General features: G+C 38.5%; 1 protein-coding gene across 1 annotated transcript in view; it reads right to left on the bottom strand.

Annotated features, from left to right (window-relative positions):
* Positions 1 to 13,459, bottom strand: part of agbl4 (AGBL carboxypeptidase 4) — a 366,689-nt gene that overhangs the window by 148,613 nt on the left and 204,617 nt on the right. The gene's annotated exons all lie outside the window — the stretch shown is intronic.

Raw genomic sequence — 13,459 nt, 5'->3', positions numbered from 1 at the left:
CACAAACACATCAGGGTGAATCATCTAATAGCAGTTTTCTGTTAAGGACAGCAGAAGTACGTAAACAGATTTTAAAGCAGCATCTAAAATCTGAGAAGAAAGCAAAAGACTAACAACAAGGCAAAAGTACAGGAGAATCCATGGAGTTTATTGTAATTGGATTTTAAAGTTATGAGACAACAGATGAACAAAATTAGCCTATATTCTTCGGTGATGAAAGGATGAGAGCATTTGGGAGATAGAACTCCCAATCCCACAAAGTTGTTTCAATTTCACATTTAACAAGGTTCTGATTTTGAGTATATAAAATCCCAAGCCCTTATCCAACCATAAGGTAGAGACATGCCTTCCTGTCTCCTCCACTCCTAGATGTCTCCTCTCTCTCTCTCTCTCTCTCTCTCTCTCTCTCTCTCTATCTCTCACTCTCTATCTCTCACTCTCTCTCATCCCTATCTCCGTCACTCCAGTCTGACATTGACCTTCTCTTCACGCAAGGCAAAGCTGCTATTGATTAAATCTTGGCACAGAGTGTACAAACACAAAGATAAGCCCGGACAGAGAGAGAGAGGGAGAGAGGGAGAGAGAGAGAGAGAGAGAGAGAGAGAGAGAGAGACCATTCAAAGAGCTTCACATCCTTTATTCACACTAACAGGCTCCAGGACAACGTTCCCCACTGTTCCTCTGCCTGCATAGGCTACAGTGACCATTACAACAACAAAAAAATTACCTTTTTCCAACCTCTGAATGGGTTTCTCCTGTTTCAATGTCCCTTCATACCTCCCTGCACCAGCGTTCACTGCCATTTCTCAGCTCAGGTTTGGACAGCTCATTGCTCTGGCCGAGCCTCACAGAGAGAGATGTGAACAAGTGGTTGTGATGTTCCTTACATACAAAGAGAGCCAATTATTCCATTCTACACTGGAATACACTGTGGTGCCTGTGTGAGAGGCATACTGGGGTGTGCATGTTGCTAACATGGTCATTAGTAGTCATTAGTAGCTCTTGAAATGTATTTCAATATTTAAAACTGCATAATGATCATTAATGTCCACATCCAATGTAACACTGCTCTGGAATAGCAAAGCATGTGCTTACGGTAAAAGTAAAGGAAAAAAAAAAAATGCCAGAATTTTTAACATCATCATTTGAACATGCTAACTTTCTTCCAATTTTCTCACTTGAACTTCTTTATCTTCTTTTCTTGCCTCAAATTTGTTTTTCATTCTTAGCTCTCACAGTTTAAACATGAGAATTAAAAAAAAACAGCTGTAAATGGTAGCTCAGGGACACTTCTGGATGATGGCTATTTCATTTTCAACAAACGTACGTGTACACACACATAATTTATACTTTATGTTTATTATACAGTATTTGCAGTGCTGTGTAATAAGTATTTGCTGATTTCTTCTGTTGTTATGTATATCTGATACTAGTTTTAGATCTTCAAATGAAATACAACAAAAAACAAAGGCAACCCGAGTAAACACACAATACAGTTTTTATTTATTTATTTTTTATTGAAGCAAAAATAAAAGTTATACAACTCCTATCACCAATGTGAAAAACTAACTGCACCCGTAAACTTAAAATCTGTTTGTGACACCTTTAGCAGCAATAACTGCAACCAAATGCTTCCGATAACTGGAGATCAGACTTTCACTTACTTCTAGGACTAGAATTTATTCCTGTGCTTTGGATCAGTGAGTACATTTACATGGACAGCAGTAATGTAATTATTGACCTTATTCTGAATAAGACAATATTGTAATTAAGGTGTTTACATGAGTCATGTTTAGAATATTCCTTTCATGTTCCCGTTTTACATGTTATAGAACATAGATCGATTAACGGCACACGTGATTACGTCCCCATGCCACGCTGTCCGACGTTCCCTCCAGAATTTCACGTATCGACATACAGTTGGTCTTCGTTATGGTACCGTATACAGTTTTGGGTGGTTTTATTTTTCATTTTACGAAAGCCTCAAGTGCAGTTAATTGTCATGCTGTACATGCAAATAGACCTGAAGCCATGGGCTGCGTCCCAAACCGCGTACTTACCTACTATATAGCAGCTGAATTACATGCATCTCGCCTACTATATAGTAGGTATGTACATGGTTTCGGACGCAGCCGTGCTCTCTTCTTTACCGTCAAACGGTTGAGCACTGCCGTGTGTGTACGTGTCCTGTCACAAAATGTGGTAAAAACTCCTGCACGACATTAATAATGTGATTAAGGTGTTTACATGTCTGTAATCCACTTCGATAATGCAACTAAAACAGAAATACTCCACATGTCTTAATTCGTTTGTGTTTACTTCGAGTATGACTTTAGTTTAAGGTAATAAAAAAAATTCTGTTTACATGCTAGTTTCTTAATCGGGTTAATATTGGATTATTTTTGTCCATGTAGACGTACTGATTGTCTTGCTGCATAATCCAGGTGGATCATCCAGTTGCACTTTAGTTTCAATTTACGGATTGAAGACCGGACATTCTCCTTTAGGATTTTCTGGTAGAGAGCAGAATTCATGTTGCCCTCAATTACTGCAAGTTGCCCAGGCCCTGAAGCAGCAAAGCATCCCCACACCATCACACTTCCACACCATGCTTGACCGTAGGTATGATATTCTTTTAGTGGAATTCTGTGTTTGGTTTACGCCAGATGTAATGGGACCCCTGTCTTCAAAACAGTTCCACTTTCATCTCATCAGTCTACAGAACATTCTCCCAAAAGGTTTGAGGATCATCAAGGTGTGTTTTGGCAAAATCCAGACGAGCGTTCTTCTGGGTTAGGGTTAGCAGTGGTTTTCACCTCGCCACTCTTCCATGGAAGCCATTTTTGCCCAGTGTATTTCTGATATTGGAGTCATGAACAGTGACCTTTATTGATGCAAGAGGGGCCTGTAGTTCCTTTGATGTTGTCCTTGGCTCTTTTGTGACTTCCTGGATAAGTAGTTGCTGTGCTCTTGGAGGAATTTTGGAAGGTCGGCCACTTCTGTGAAGGTTCACTACTGTGCTGAGTCTTTCCATTTGAAGATACAGTAATGGCTCTCACTGTGGTTCTTTGGAGTCCCAGAGCCTTTGAAATAGCTTTGTAACCCTTCCCAGACTGATGCATTTCAATCACCTTCTTCCTCTTCATTTCTGGAATTTCTTTCACTTTTGGCATAGTGTGTTACTGGGTAAGACCTTTTAACCAACTTCATGCTGTTGAAAAGGTTCTATTTAAGTGTTGATTTGATTGAACAGGGTTTGTAGTAATCAGGCCTGGTTGTGTCTAGTCCAGCTGAACCCCATCATGAATGCAGTTTCATAGATTTGGGGAATTAGTAACTATGGGGGAAAATACATTTTCACACAGGCCCAGTTGGTATTGGATAACTTTTTTACTTCAATAAATAACTATCATTTAAAACCTGTATTTTGTTTTTACTCATCAGGTTACCTTTGTTTTATCTTTGATTTAGTTTTAATTTCTGAAACAATTTAGTATACACAAAAACAGAAGAAATACTTTTTCACTGCACTGTATAATGTAAGTGAAAACCCGTTTAAAGCGTAGTTTTTGAAGAAAACAATATTGGTTGGGTATTGGTATCTCTACCTACACTTAACATAACATAAGCCTTAACCTCAGTAACCAAACAGAAAACTTCTGGCTCTTTTAGGTTTTTTTAAATTTAATTAAAAAAAAAAAAATTAAAATGCAGTTTTCTAGTTGGAACGGTGGCTTAGTGGTTAGCACATTTGTATCGCACTTCCAGGGTTGAGGATTCGATTCCTGTCTCCGCCCCATGTGCGTGGAGTTGGCATGCTCTGCCCATGCTTTCAGGGTTTCCTTGGGGTACTCTGGTTTCCACAACAAGTCCAAAAACATGTACTGTAAGCTGACTGGTATTTCCAAAGTGTCAATAGTCAGTGTGTATACGATTGTTCCCTGTGATGGGTTGGTACCCTGTCCAGGATGTCCCCTGCCTCGTGCCCCGAGTTCCCAGGGACAGGCTCCAGGCTCCCCGCAATCCCGTGTATGATAACCGGTACAGAAAATGGATGGATGGATGGATGGATGGATAGAAGCAGTCTTCCTCATGGAGATCAACCAAATGTCCCCACAAGGTCAAAACTGTCAGATATTACTATCCTTGTAGGGACACTTGGTCCCTAGCAATGTAAAAAAGCATGCACACACAGATTCTTTCCATCCTCTGAGTCATGGTGAAACAAGCTCCATCATAGTGCTGATGAAATACATCAGTGCTTGTCCACTGGTGACAGAGGGGAAAAAAAATTCTTCCAGTAAAAGTGCTTATGCTGCACTTCTCCCTCTGACTACAGCCATAAAACACCACTCCATCAACTTACCCGACAGAAACAAATGTGTGTGTGTGTGGGTGTGTGTACACTGTATACAGAATAAACAAAGTGAAAACCTCAACTCATCTCAATAACAGTAGCTGCGTTTACATGGACAACAATAATCCACTCTTAATCCGATTAAGACCATACTCTAATTAAGAAACTACCATGTAAACAGCAATTTTTACTTACCTTAATCTAATTAAGGTCATAATCGAAGTAAGCAATAATCGAATTAAGACAGGTGGAGTACTCCTGTTTTAGTCGCGTTATGGACATGTATTACAGACATGTAAACACCTCAATCACATTATGAATGTCGTGTGAGAGTTTTCACCGCATTTTGCGACAGGACACGATCACACACGGCAGTTTTACGTTTTACGGCGAACAAGAGAGTTCGGTTGTGTCCCAAATCGCATACTTTCCTACTATAGGCCTGTAGTGGGGAAAAATACATGTATCTTGGCTACTATATAGACGGTAACTACGCGATTTGGGACACACCCACCGCTTCAAGCAGTTGTCTATTAGCACGTATAGCATGACAAATAATTAACTGCACTTAAAGCGTTTGTAAAAAAAATAAATAAAAACACCCAAAACTGTATACGGTACCATAACGAAGACGAACTGTATGTTGATACGTGAAATTCTGGAGGGACGTCGGACGGCGACGTAATGACGCGGGCTGTTAATCTAATTATGTTCTAAAACATGTAAAACGGGAACATGACAGGAGTATTCTAAAAGCGACTCATGTAAACACCTTAATCACATTATTATCTTACTCAGAGTAAGGTCAATAATTAGATTACTGCTGTCCATGTAAACGTAGTCCGTGTTGGATTTGTGCTTCAGGATGTATTTCGCTTGGGTGTAGGGCACATGGATAAAAACTGGGCCACTTTGCAAGCCAATGCATGCAAAACAAAGAAGGGAAAGAAGAATGGTACGCCAAAGAAAAAAAACAACAACAAATAAACTCCAATGACTGGAGACCCTACAGCAAAGGGGCCATCATACAGAGATAAAATATAGCAGTGTGTGTGGCTTTCTCAGACGAGTACAAACCCTGACCCACAAAAAAAGGGTTTGGAGGGAGAGAAAAATAACAAGAGGGAAATAAATTTAAAGACAGACGCTATAAAAAGGCGTCTAGGAAAAGGGATGTGCTGGTAAACAGAAATAAACTAATAAAAAGAGAAATAGATGGGAGAAAGAAAGAGTGAGACTGGGAGACAGTGAGCGAGGTCCTGGGAGACATGCTGAAACAGTGGCAGAAACAGGACGACATGTGGATTGGTTCGAGCAGTGTACAGGAAGCTATATGCATTTCAAGCATTAATCCCTGTAGTGCAATTACATCAGAGCTATTCCCTTTACTGTTATGGCTGTGATGCTGTGGACAGTGTGAGAGATCTAGCAAAATGAATAACACCTCAGAGAGAGAAAGAGAGGGAGATAGAAAGAGAGAAGAACAGGTGTATGGGTTAACAGGCCCTCAGGCTGCATTCTGTCTGTGTGTCTGTCTATCTCTATCTCTCATATTATTCTCAGTGTTGGTGTAAATACCAGTCTGAGCTTGGCAGCACTATAACTGTAGCTGTGCAGCACAGGCAATTGCTTTAAGATGACAACCAATGAGAAGGCCAAACTTCCCCCAAAAATATTTCTATATTAAATGTAGAAATGTGTCTATTCATCCCTCTTGGTGAAATTCAATCATTTAAGCAAATCAAATAATGAAATTTCTCACCGCAATATCGCACTGTTAGTTAATTTAATACAAGCTGTTTTTTGGTGGCTAGCACAGCCTGCAGGGAAATCTCATCTGAAGCCCCAAACACACCACTCATAGAACTCCAGAGAAGAACAGCTTCCTGTGGCAGATTCAAGTACACTGTGTTTTAATTGGAACAAAGGTTAATGCTCACTGAACAAGAGGCTTTTTAATAGGGCATTTCTGATTCTGACCGGACGCACAGCTTCACTGGGCCTCAGTGGGTGAATGGGTGGTTGGGTTTGCGTGGAAAAAAAATCTCTCAACATTTATTGGACAGTACAATCTTTGCTTGTCCTGCCCAAATGCACGGCTTCTTCATACAACAATTGGGGGACCACTCAAAGGGGCAGAACCTGCTAACCACCTGCCAGTCATTGAAACCGTAACGAACATAACCGATATTATAAACTTATAACATATCAGCAGCAGTCATTTAGTAACCAAATTCATAACAGTTTCACACAACTATTATACAGTAGCTATGTTATATCTGTAATTGGTAAATAGTTGTAAATAAATAAAGTGTAAGTATAAAGCTATATTTGATTATTTAAGTTTGTTTTAGTTTATTTATAGGTCTAGTTCTTCTTCAGTGAAATTGGGCAAGCTAGTTAGCAGCTTAGCTGGAAGACACTACTTATGTTGTCGACTTGAAGTCTTTTCATGCTCTTACATATGAGGAGAGACTAAGAATTAAGCAGGAGGTCCATCCAACAGACACAACATTCAAGAGAACATACAGTACAGAGACGTACAGATATACTTACAGATATATACACAGACAATATACTGGTCTTATTCCAGACTAACAATGTTGCAAATATGTATTATAATGAGAACTTTGGCAAGCACTTCTACTTCATACTAAGGCTGGGCAATATGCAAGGAGTAAGTATATAGGAAATGAATTTATGACAGGGTCATGTGATGTGGCTCGAGTTACAGTTTCCACCCTAAAGTTTATTATTTTCCCATAACAGATCCAAATTATATTTTATACCTCTTAAACAAGCACAATTTGCCAATGATGACAATTTTATGAATTGTATGAATAAAAGACACACCCTACTTTTATTAGTGTGTAGTTAAATTAAATCTTGTGAAGAAGTTAGTTCCTATAATCACTTACTTGATAGCAGCTTGTCATTTTACAGAAACTGCAAAAAAACAAAAAAACAAACACAAAGTCCTCTGTCCTGAATTATTATTTTATATAATAATGATGATTATTATTGTCCTGTCCTGTTATTTATGGAAAGAGACTCCTTCCAATGTTAAATAAATGTCTCTTTATACAAATATTCACCATATCATCAAGTATATGGTTTCTTTGTTAAATAACAGGACGATTAAAAAAAAAATCCATGTATTATTAAGCTAGGATCATACAAGTTCCTGTGAACAATGCAATAATGAAAGAGTGATTTAATAGAAACCTGTACTTGAATTACAGCTGGCACTACTTTCAGAGCTGCATTGTTACAGAAAATGAATAAATCCTTTCTGATCATTCAGATCTAGCAATTAAACATCCTGGTGGTATTAGACAAAAATAAAATGTCATAATATTTGAAAAAATATCATACTAATACACAGATCAGCCATAACATTAAAACCCACTGACGGGTGATGTGAATAATATTGATTATCTCTTTATAATGGCACCTGTCAAGTGGTGGGATATATTAGGCAGTAAGTAAACACTTCTCAAAGTTCATGTGTTGGAAGCAGGAAAAATGGGCAAGCGTAAGGATCCGAGTGACATTGACAAGGGCCAGATTATGATGGCTACATGACTGTGTCAGAGCATCTCCAAAATGGCAGGTCTTGTGGGGTGTTCCCAGTATGCAATGGTTAGTACCTACCAAAAGGGGTCCAAGGAAGGACAACCAGTGAACAAGTGACAGGGTCATGAGCACCCAAGGCTCACTGATACATGAGCGGAGCAAAGGCTAGCCCGTCTGGTCCGATCCCACAGAAGAGCTACTGTAGCACAAATTGCTGAAAAAGTTAATGCTGGCTATGATAGAAAGGTATCAGAACACACAGTGCATCGCAGCTTGCTGTGTATGGGGTCGCATAACCACAGACCAGTCAGAGTGCCCATCCAAGCTTAATCAGATTAAACATATGTGGGATGAGCTGGACAAACACAGATCCATGGAGGCCCCAACTCGCTACTTACAGGACTTAAAGGATCTGCTGCTAATGTCTTAGTCCCAGATACCACAGCACATCTTCAGAGTTCTTGTGGAGTCCATGCCTTGACGGCCCAAAGCTGTTTTCTCAGCACAAGGGGGACCTACACAATATTAAGCAAGTTGTTTTAATGTTATGGCGTATTGGTGTATATCTCAATGTTTAGGTTTGATAAGCAAAAAAACTGTCAAATCTATAAGTTCAATAAAACAGCTACAAAAAAAGCCAAATCAGCTATTTGATATTGTGAAAGAATAATTTATCATGCTGACAAAATGCAATATTATCTCATCATATTCCTGACTAGCACCTCGAGCGTCAATAATATTATTCTTTCAAATTGATTCTATAAGAACCAGTCTAACTGGTATAGTTTACTATCATTTTGGCTCAGTAGCATAACTATTTCCCCAAATGTTCAGCCATAAACATCCTGTTTTGTCCAGTCAATGTCATGTCTTACCATCCTATTAAAGCTAAATTTTCAAACATGCCCCAAATGAATTCCACAGCCACAGAATACATGAATGGGAACAATTCCACTCTAAACTGCTGACTAGCACTCACGATTCTCCTTCATGAGTTCATGATTTTCACTCTCATATTACAAATAACCTAGTGTTTGTTAATAGGTTTCAAATAAGACTGAAAGCTCAATGAAAGCTCCAAAAGTCTCATTTCCATCCACAGTCCCCTCTGGTGCTGGGTATGAAAGTCATTCACGTGATATATGAGGCATTTTTCATTATTAAATTATGCAGAGCCTTAAAAGCATGCATCACACAAATGTATTTCAGTCTGATCTCATTTAGATTGCCAATATTATACATGCATTAATCCTTTAACACAGTGTTCTTCAGGTAAGCTGGTAAAACATTGTTTACCAGTCTGTGGAAGCCGACACCAGGAATAATATCGCCACTGACATTCGTCTCGTTCTAACGTCATTAGAGGAATATGATATGAAGAGCTAATGAAATTAACATTGTTAGTCATGACAACTAAGCTACAGTTAAAAATGTCATTAAATAAAAGTTACAATGTGCTTAATGTGTATATATGCACACCTGTATGTTTGGTTGGTGCCTTGCATGTGCATGATAGTCTGGTTGAGTGTGTGTGTGTGTATGGCCTCAGTTTAACTGCACCTCATCTTTGTCTCACACCACCGGACAAACATAGTCTGCAGATGTACCCTCATCTCTCTCTCCCTCTCTCGTTATAAAAGAAGCTGCCACAAATGCAAGAACACAGGACATAAAAAGACAAATAAGGCCATAAAACTCCCTTATGCCCATGCATACTAATACAAGTATGCCCTCCATGCAGAACATTCACCCTTCCTTTAAATCTGACCTGCTGCAGTGCTTTATAAAGGATGCTTACTGATGCACAATGCTGTATGAAACAGTATGAGGTGGTATAGTAATACAACAAAGCAGCAAAAAAGCTGGTTCTGTTGACACAATTGATTATGACAGGTTTACCTTACCTGAAAAGAAATTATTTGCCATGTTCCCACCATGTGACTTATTAAACCTGTCCATCTAATGTAAAAATGTTTTACTAGAATAAAATAACAGTCCTTGAGTATAGTGGTCATGATAGCTTTTACATGGATGTCAGTGTGAATTAGCATACCCATTCCTTTTACTGGTGCTGCCTGAAACACAGAAAAAGCATAATGCCTGACATCTATTAGAATAAAATTGTACCCACATTTTCATATCCCTTGACTATCACTGTTCTCACCTTCTACTACTTCTACCACTACTACTATTACTCCTACTACAACTACCACTATTACTCCTACTACTACTATTACTCCTACTACAACTACCACTATTACTCCTACTACTACTATTACTCCTACTACTACCACTATTACTCCTACTACTACTATTACTCCTACTACAACTACCACTATTACTCCTACTACTACTATTACTCCTACTACAACTACTACTACTACCACTATTACTCCTACTACTACTATTACTCCTATTACAACTACCACTATTACTCCTACTGCAGCTACTATTACTCCTACTACAACTACTACTACTACTATTACTCCTACTACAACTACTACTACTACTATTACTCCTACTACAACTACTACTACTACCACTATTACTCCTACTCTTCTATTACTACTACCAGTTTTACTACTGCTGCTACTGATACTACCACCAGCACTACTACTACTATTCTATTACTACTACTACCAACACCACTACTATTACCACCACCACCACTAGTACTACTCTAATATTACTACTAATCAACTATTACTATTACTACCGCTACCAGTCTTCTATTATTACTACTACCACCACTACCACTATTATTACTACTACTATACTCTCCTACTACTACTCTACTATTACCACTACAACTTTTACTACTGCTGCTACTACTACTACTACTACTATGACCACTACCATTGCTACCACTCCTCTATTACTACTACTGCTACAACTACTCTAAAGTCTATTATTACTTCTACCTGTACCACTCATCTACTATCACTATTAGTACTACTTCTCTACTATTACTACTACTATTACTAGTGATACTACTCTACTATTACTAATATCACCACTACTACCACTGCTACTGTTACTACTACTACTACCACTACCACCATTACTACTAATCTACTAATTTTACTGGTACTACTATTCTACTTTTACTACTAGTACCTCTACCACTACTGTATTACTACTGCCACCGCTACTGCTACTACCATCACCATTACTACTACTACTACTACTACTAATAATAATAATAATAATACGGTCATGAATTTGAACAAATATGTGTAATAACTAATAACAAATACCTGTGGGGTTTTTCAACCTAATTTCTATCCACTGTAACATATATCTGAAACATACAGTAGGTGAACCAAGAACATTCATCAAGTCATTCATCTTTAGTTTTCATCTGATTTAGCTCATTCATTCATTCATTCATTCATTACTTTCTTTGTACTGCTATTGTAAGCATCAGTAGGTACATTTACTCTAAAACTAGCAGTGTTTCTGAATCGCAATCACATGCATATTTGCCTGATTTACTTTCCCACCATTTAATGTACAAATTCAAATCACATTTCATAAGAAACTGATTATTTTTTTTTTCAACTGATGCCACATTCCTTATCAACAAATGTCCCTTCATCACAGACCCTTGCAGCCTTGCTCTCCTTGAAACGTGGAAGTGATGGAGGAAAATGTGAGAACGGGTCTTAATCTTTCAAGCATTTCTAATGAGTTTTTCTTCTACAATTATTTGATAAGAGCAGAAACAGCACTGCAGGCACTGCATATGATCTAACACCTGGCTTAGCAAGGCCTGAATGCTCTGATCTCTCTCTCTCTCATGCACATTTGCACGTACACACACACACACACACACACACACACACACATACACACATACACTTCCTTTAGGGAGAACGAGGGTGAAAAGAGGAAAAGAGGGATACGGCATCTCTACTTGTATTTATAGATATTATTAGCTGAAGGGAATCCTGAAGCACATGGAACTACATGACATGCCCTGAAGACTTTTTAAGATGCCTCAGGAAGTTTATACAGATAAACACAATCAAAACACACCAAAAGCCCCACTATTAATATCATAGCTTTCCAGATGGGATTATCAAATGGTAGCTTGTGGGCTGGGTTAGGGTTAGTCTTTAGCGAGTGGTTTCTCTGGCCCCAACATATCCCCTTACATATATTTCATGTAGTACCTGTAATAAAGTGTATAGAATACTGTCCAAACATAAATACCTACTCTGTGTGTATGTCCAGGTGACATTATTAAAGTAGGACCACAGGGCAAAAACACATGTACAATCACATAGTCTATCATTAGCTATTAGATTGATAAAGATGCGTACTCTTAGGCCGAGTTTGGGAAAATGTCACTGAGGAAGAATTAGTACTGAAAAGTCTAGCTCAGCACTTTAGTTTTAAATAAGAAGACCATTTCAGTCCAAGTTTTGAGTAACAGCACCTTTTTTATAAGCAATAAACTGTACTTATAGAAATTTTAAACAGCACAATGTTTTAATATTACTTGAACAAATATATAAAGTATTTTTTACAGCACTGTATTCAGTTCTGATTTTGGATACATTTTCCTGTGGCCTAATATCAAAAGGCATGTAGTCAGTCCCTCCAGGGGACTGAATTTTGCTATTTCGTGATCTCAGAAATTAATGCAAAAATCAAGGAAACTCTGCAATATTCGTGCAATTGCACCAATCCAAGTGGTTTTCTGCAAAAAAAAAAAAAAAGGACAAAAAATCCTCCGCAAGCTGCATCACAAATTGTTTTTAAAAAAAATCAGAAGCATTATCAAGTAGGTTCGCCTCACACCTCCAGGTTGGGGGTTCGAGTCCCGCCGCTGCCCTACGTGTACGGAGTATGCATGTTCTCCCCGTGTTGGGGTTTCCTCCGGGTACTCCGTTTTCCTCCCCCAGTCCAAAGACATGCATGGTAGGCTGATTGGCATGTCCAAAATGTCCATAGTGTATGAATGGGTGTGTGAATGTGTATGTGATTGTGCCCTGCGATGGATTGGCCCCCTGTCCAGGGTGTACCCCGCCTTGTGCCCGATGCTCCATGGATTAGGCTCCAGGTTCCCCGCAAGCCAGTAGGATAAGCGGCATAGAAAATGGATGGATGGATTATCAAGCATTTTAAAGCTGCAACAATCACAAAAAACTCTGCAAAATAATGTACAGACTGTGTAGTGTACTGTGTTGGTTTCACAAACCAATCATTATAGCTTATATAGAGTATTTTAATATAAATTCGGTGTCGAATTATGCAGCTACCCATCCACACTCCCCATTCAGATTATACATAAGGTATTAGCTCCTCACTATGCAATGCATAATTACACTCAGAATATACCAAAGTCATTTTTTCTTTCAAATTTGTGATAGAATTGTTCGGCTGGAGGGAACATCTCATATTACTTAATATATTGCATTTAAACTTCACAATTTAAACATATCTAACCCAAAGTCATACAAGATAAGTCCATAACATAACCTGCAATTTCTTTTATACTTGTAAATTCACTTGTCTGTC

Source organism: Ictalurus furcatus, chromosome 5 (assembly GCF_023375685.1).
Source record: "Ictalurus furcatus strain D&B chromosome 5, Billie_1.0, whole genome shotgun sequence".
In the NCBI taxonomy this organism is placed as follows: Eukaryota; Metazoa; Chordata; class Actinopteri; order Siluriformes; family Ictaluridae; genus Ictalurus; species Ictalurus furcatus.
The sequence above is the reverse complement of the archived record's forward strand: the minus strand, read 5'-3'. Positions and strand labels throughout refer to the sequence as shown.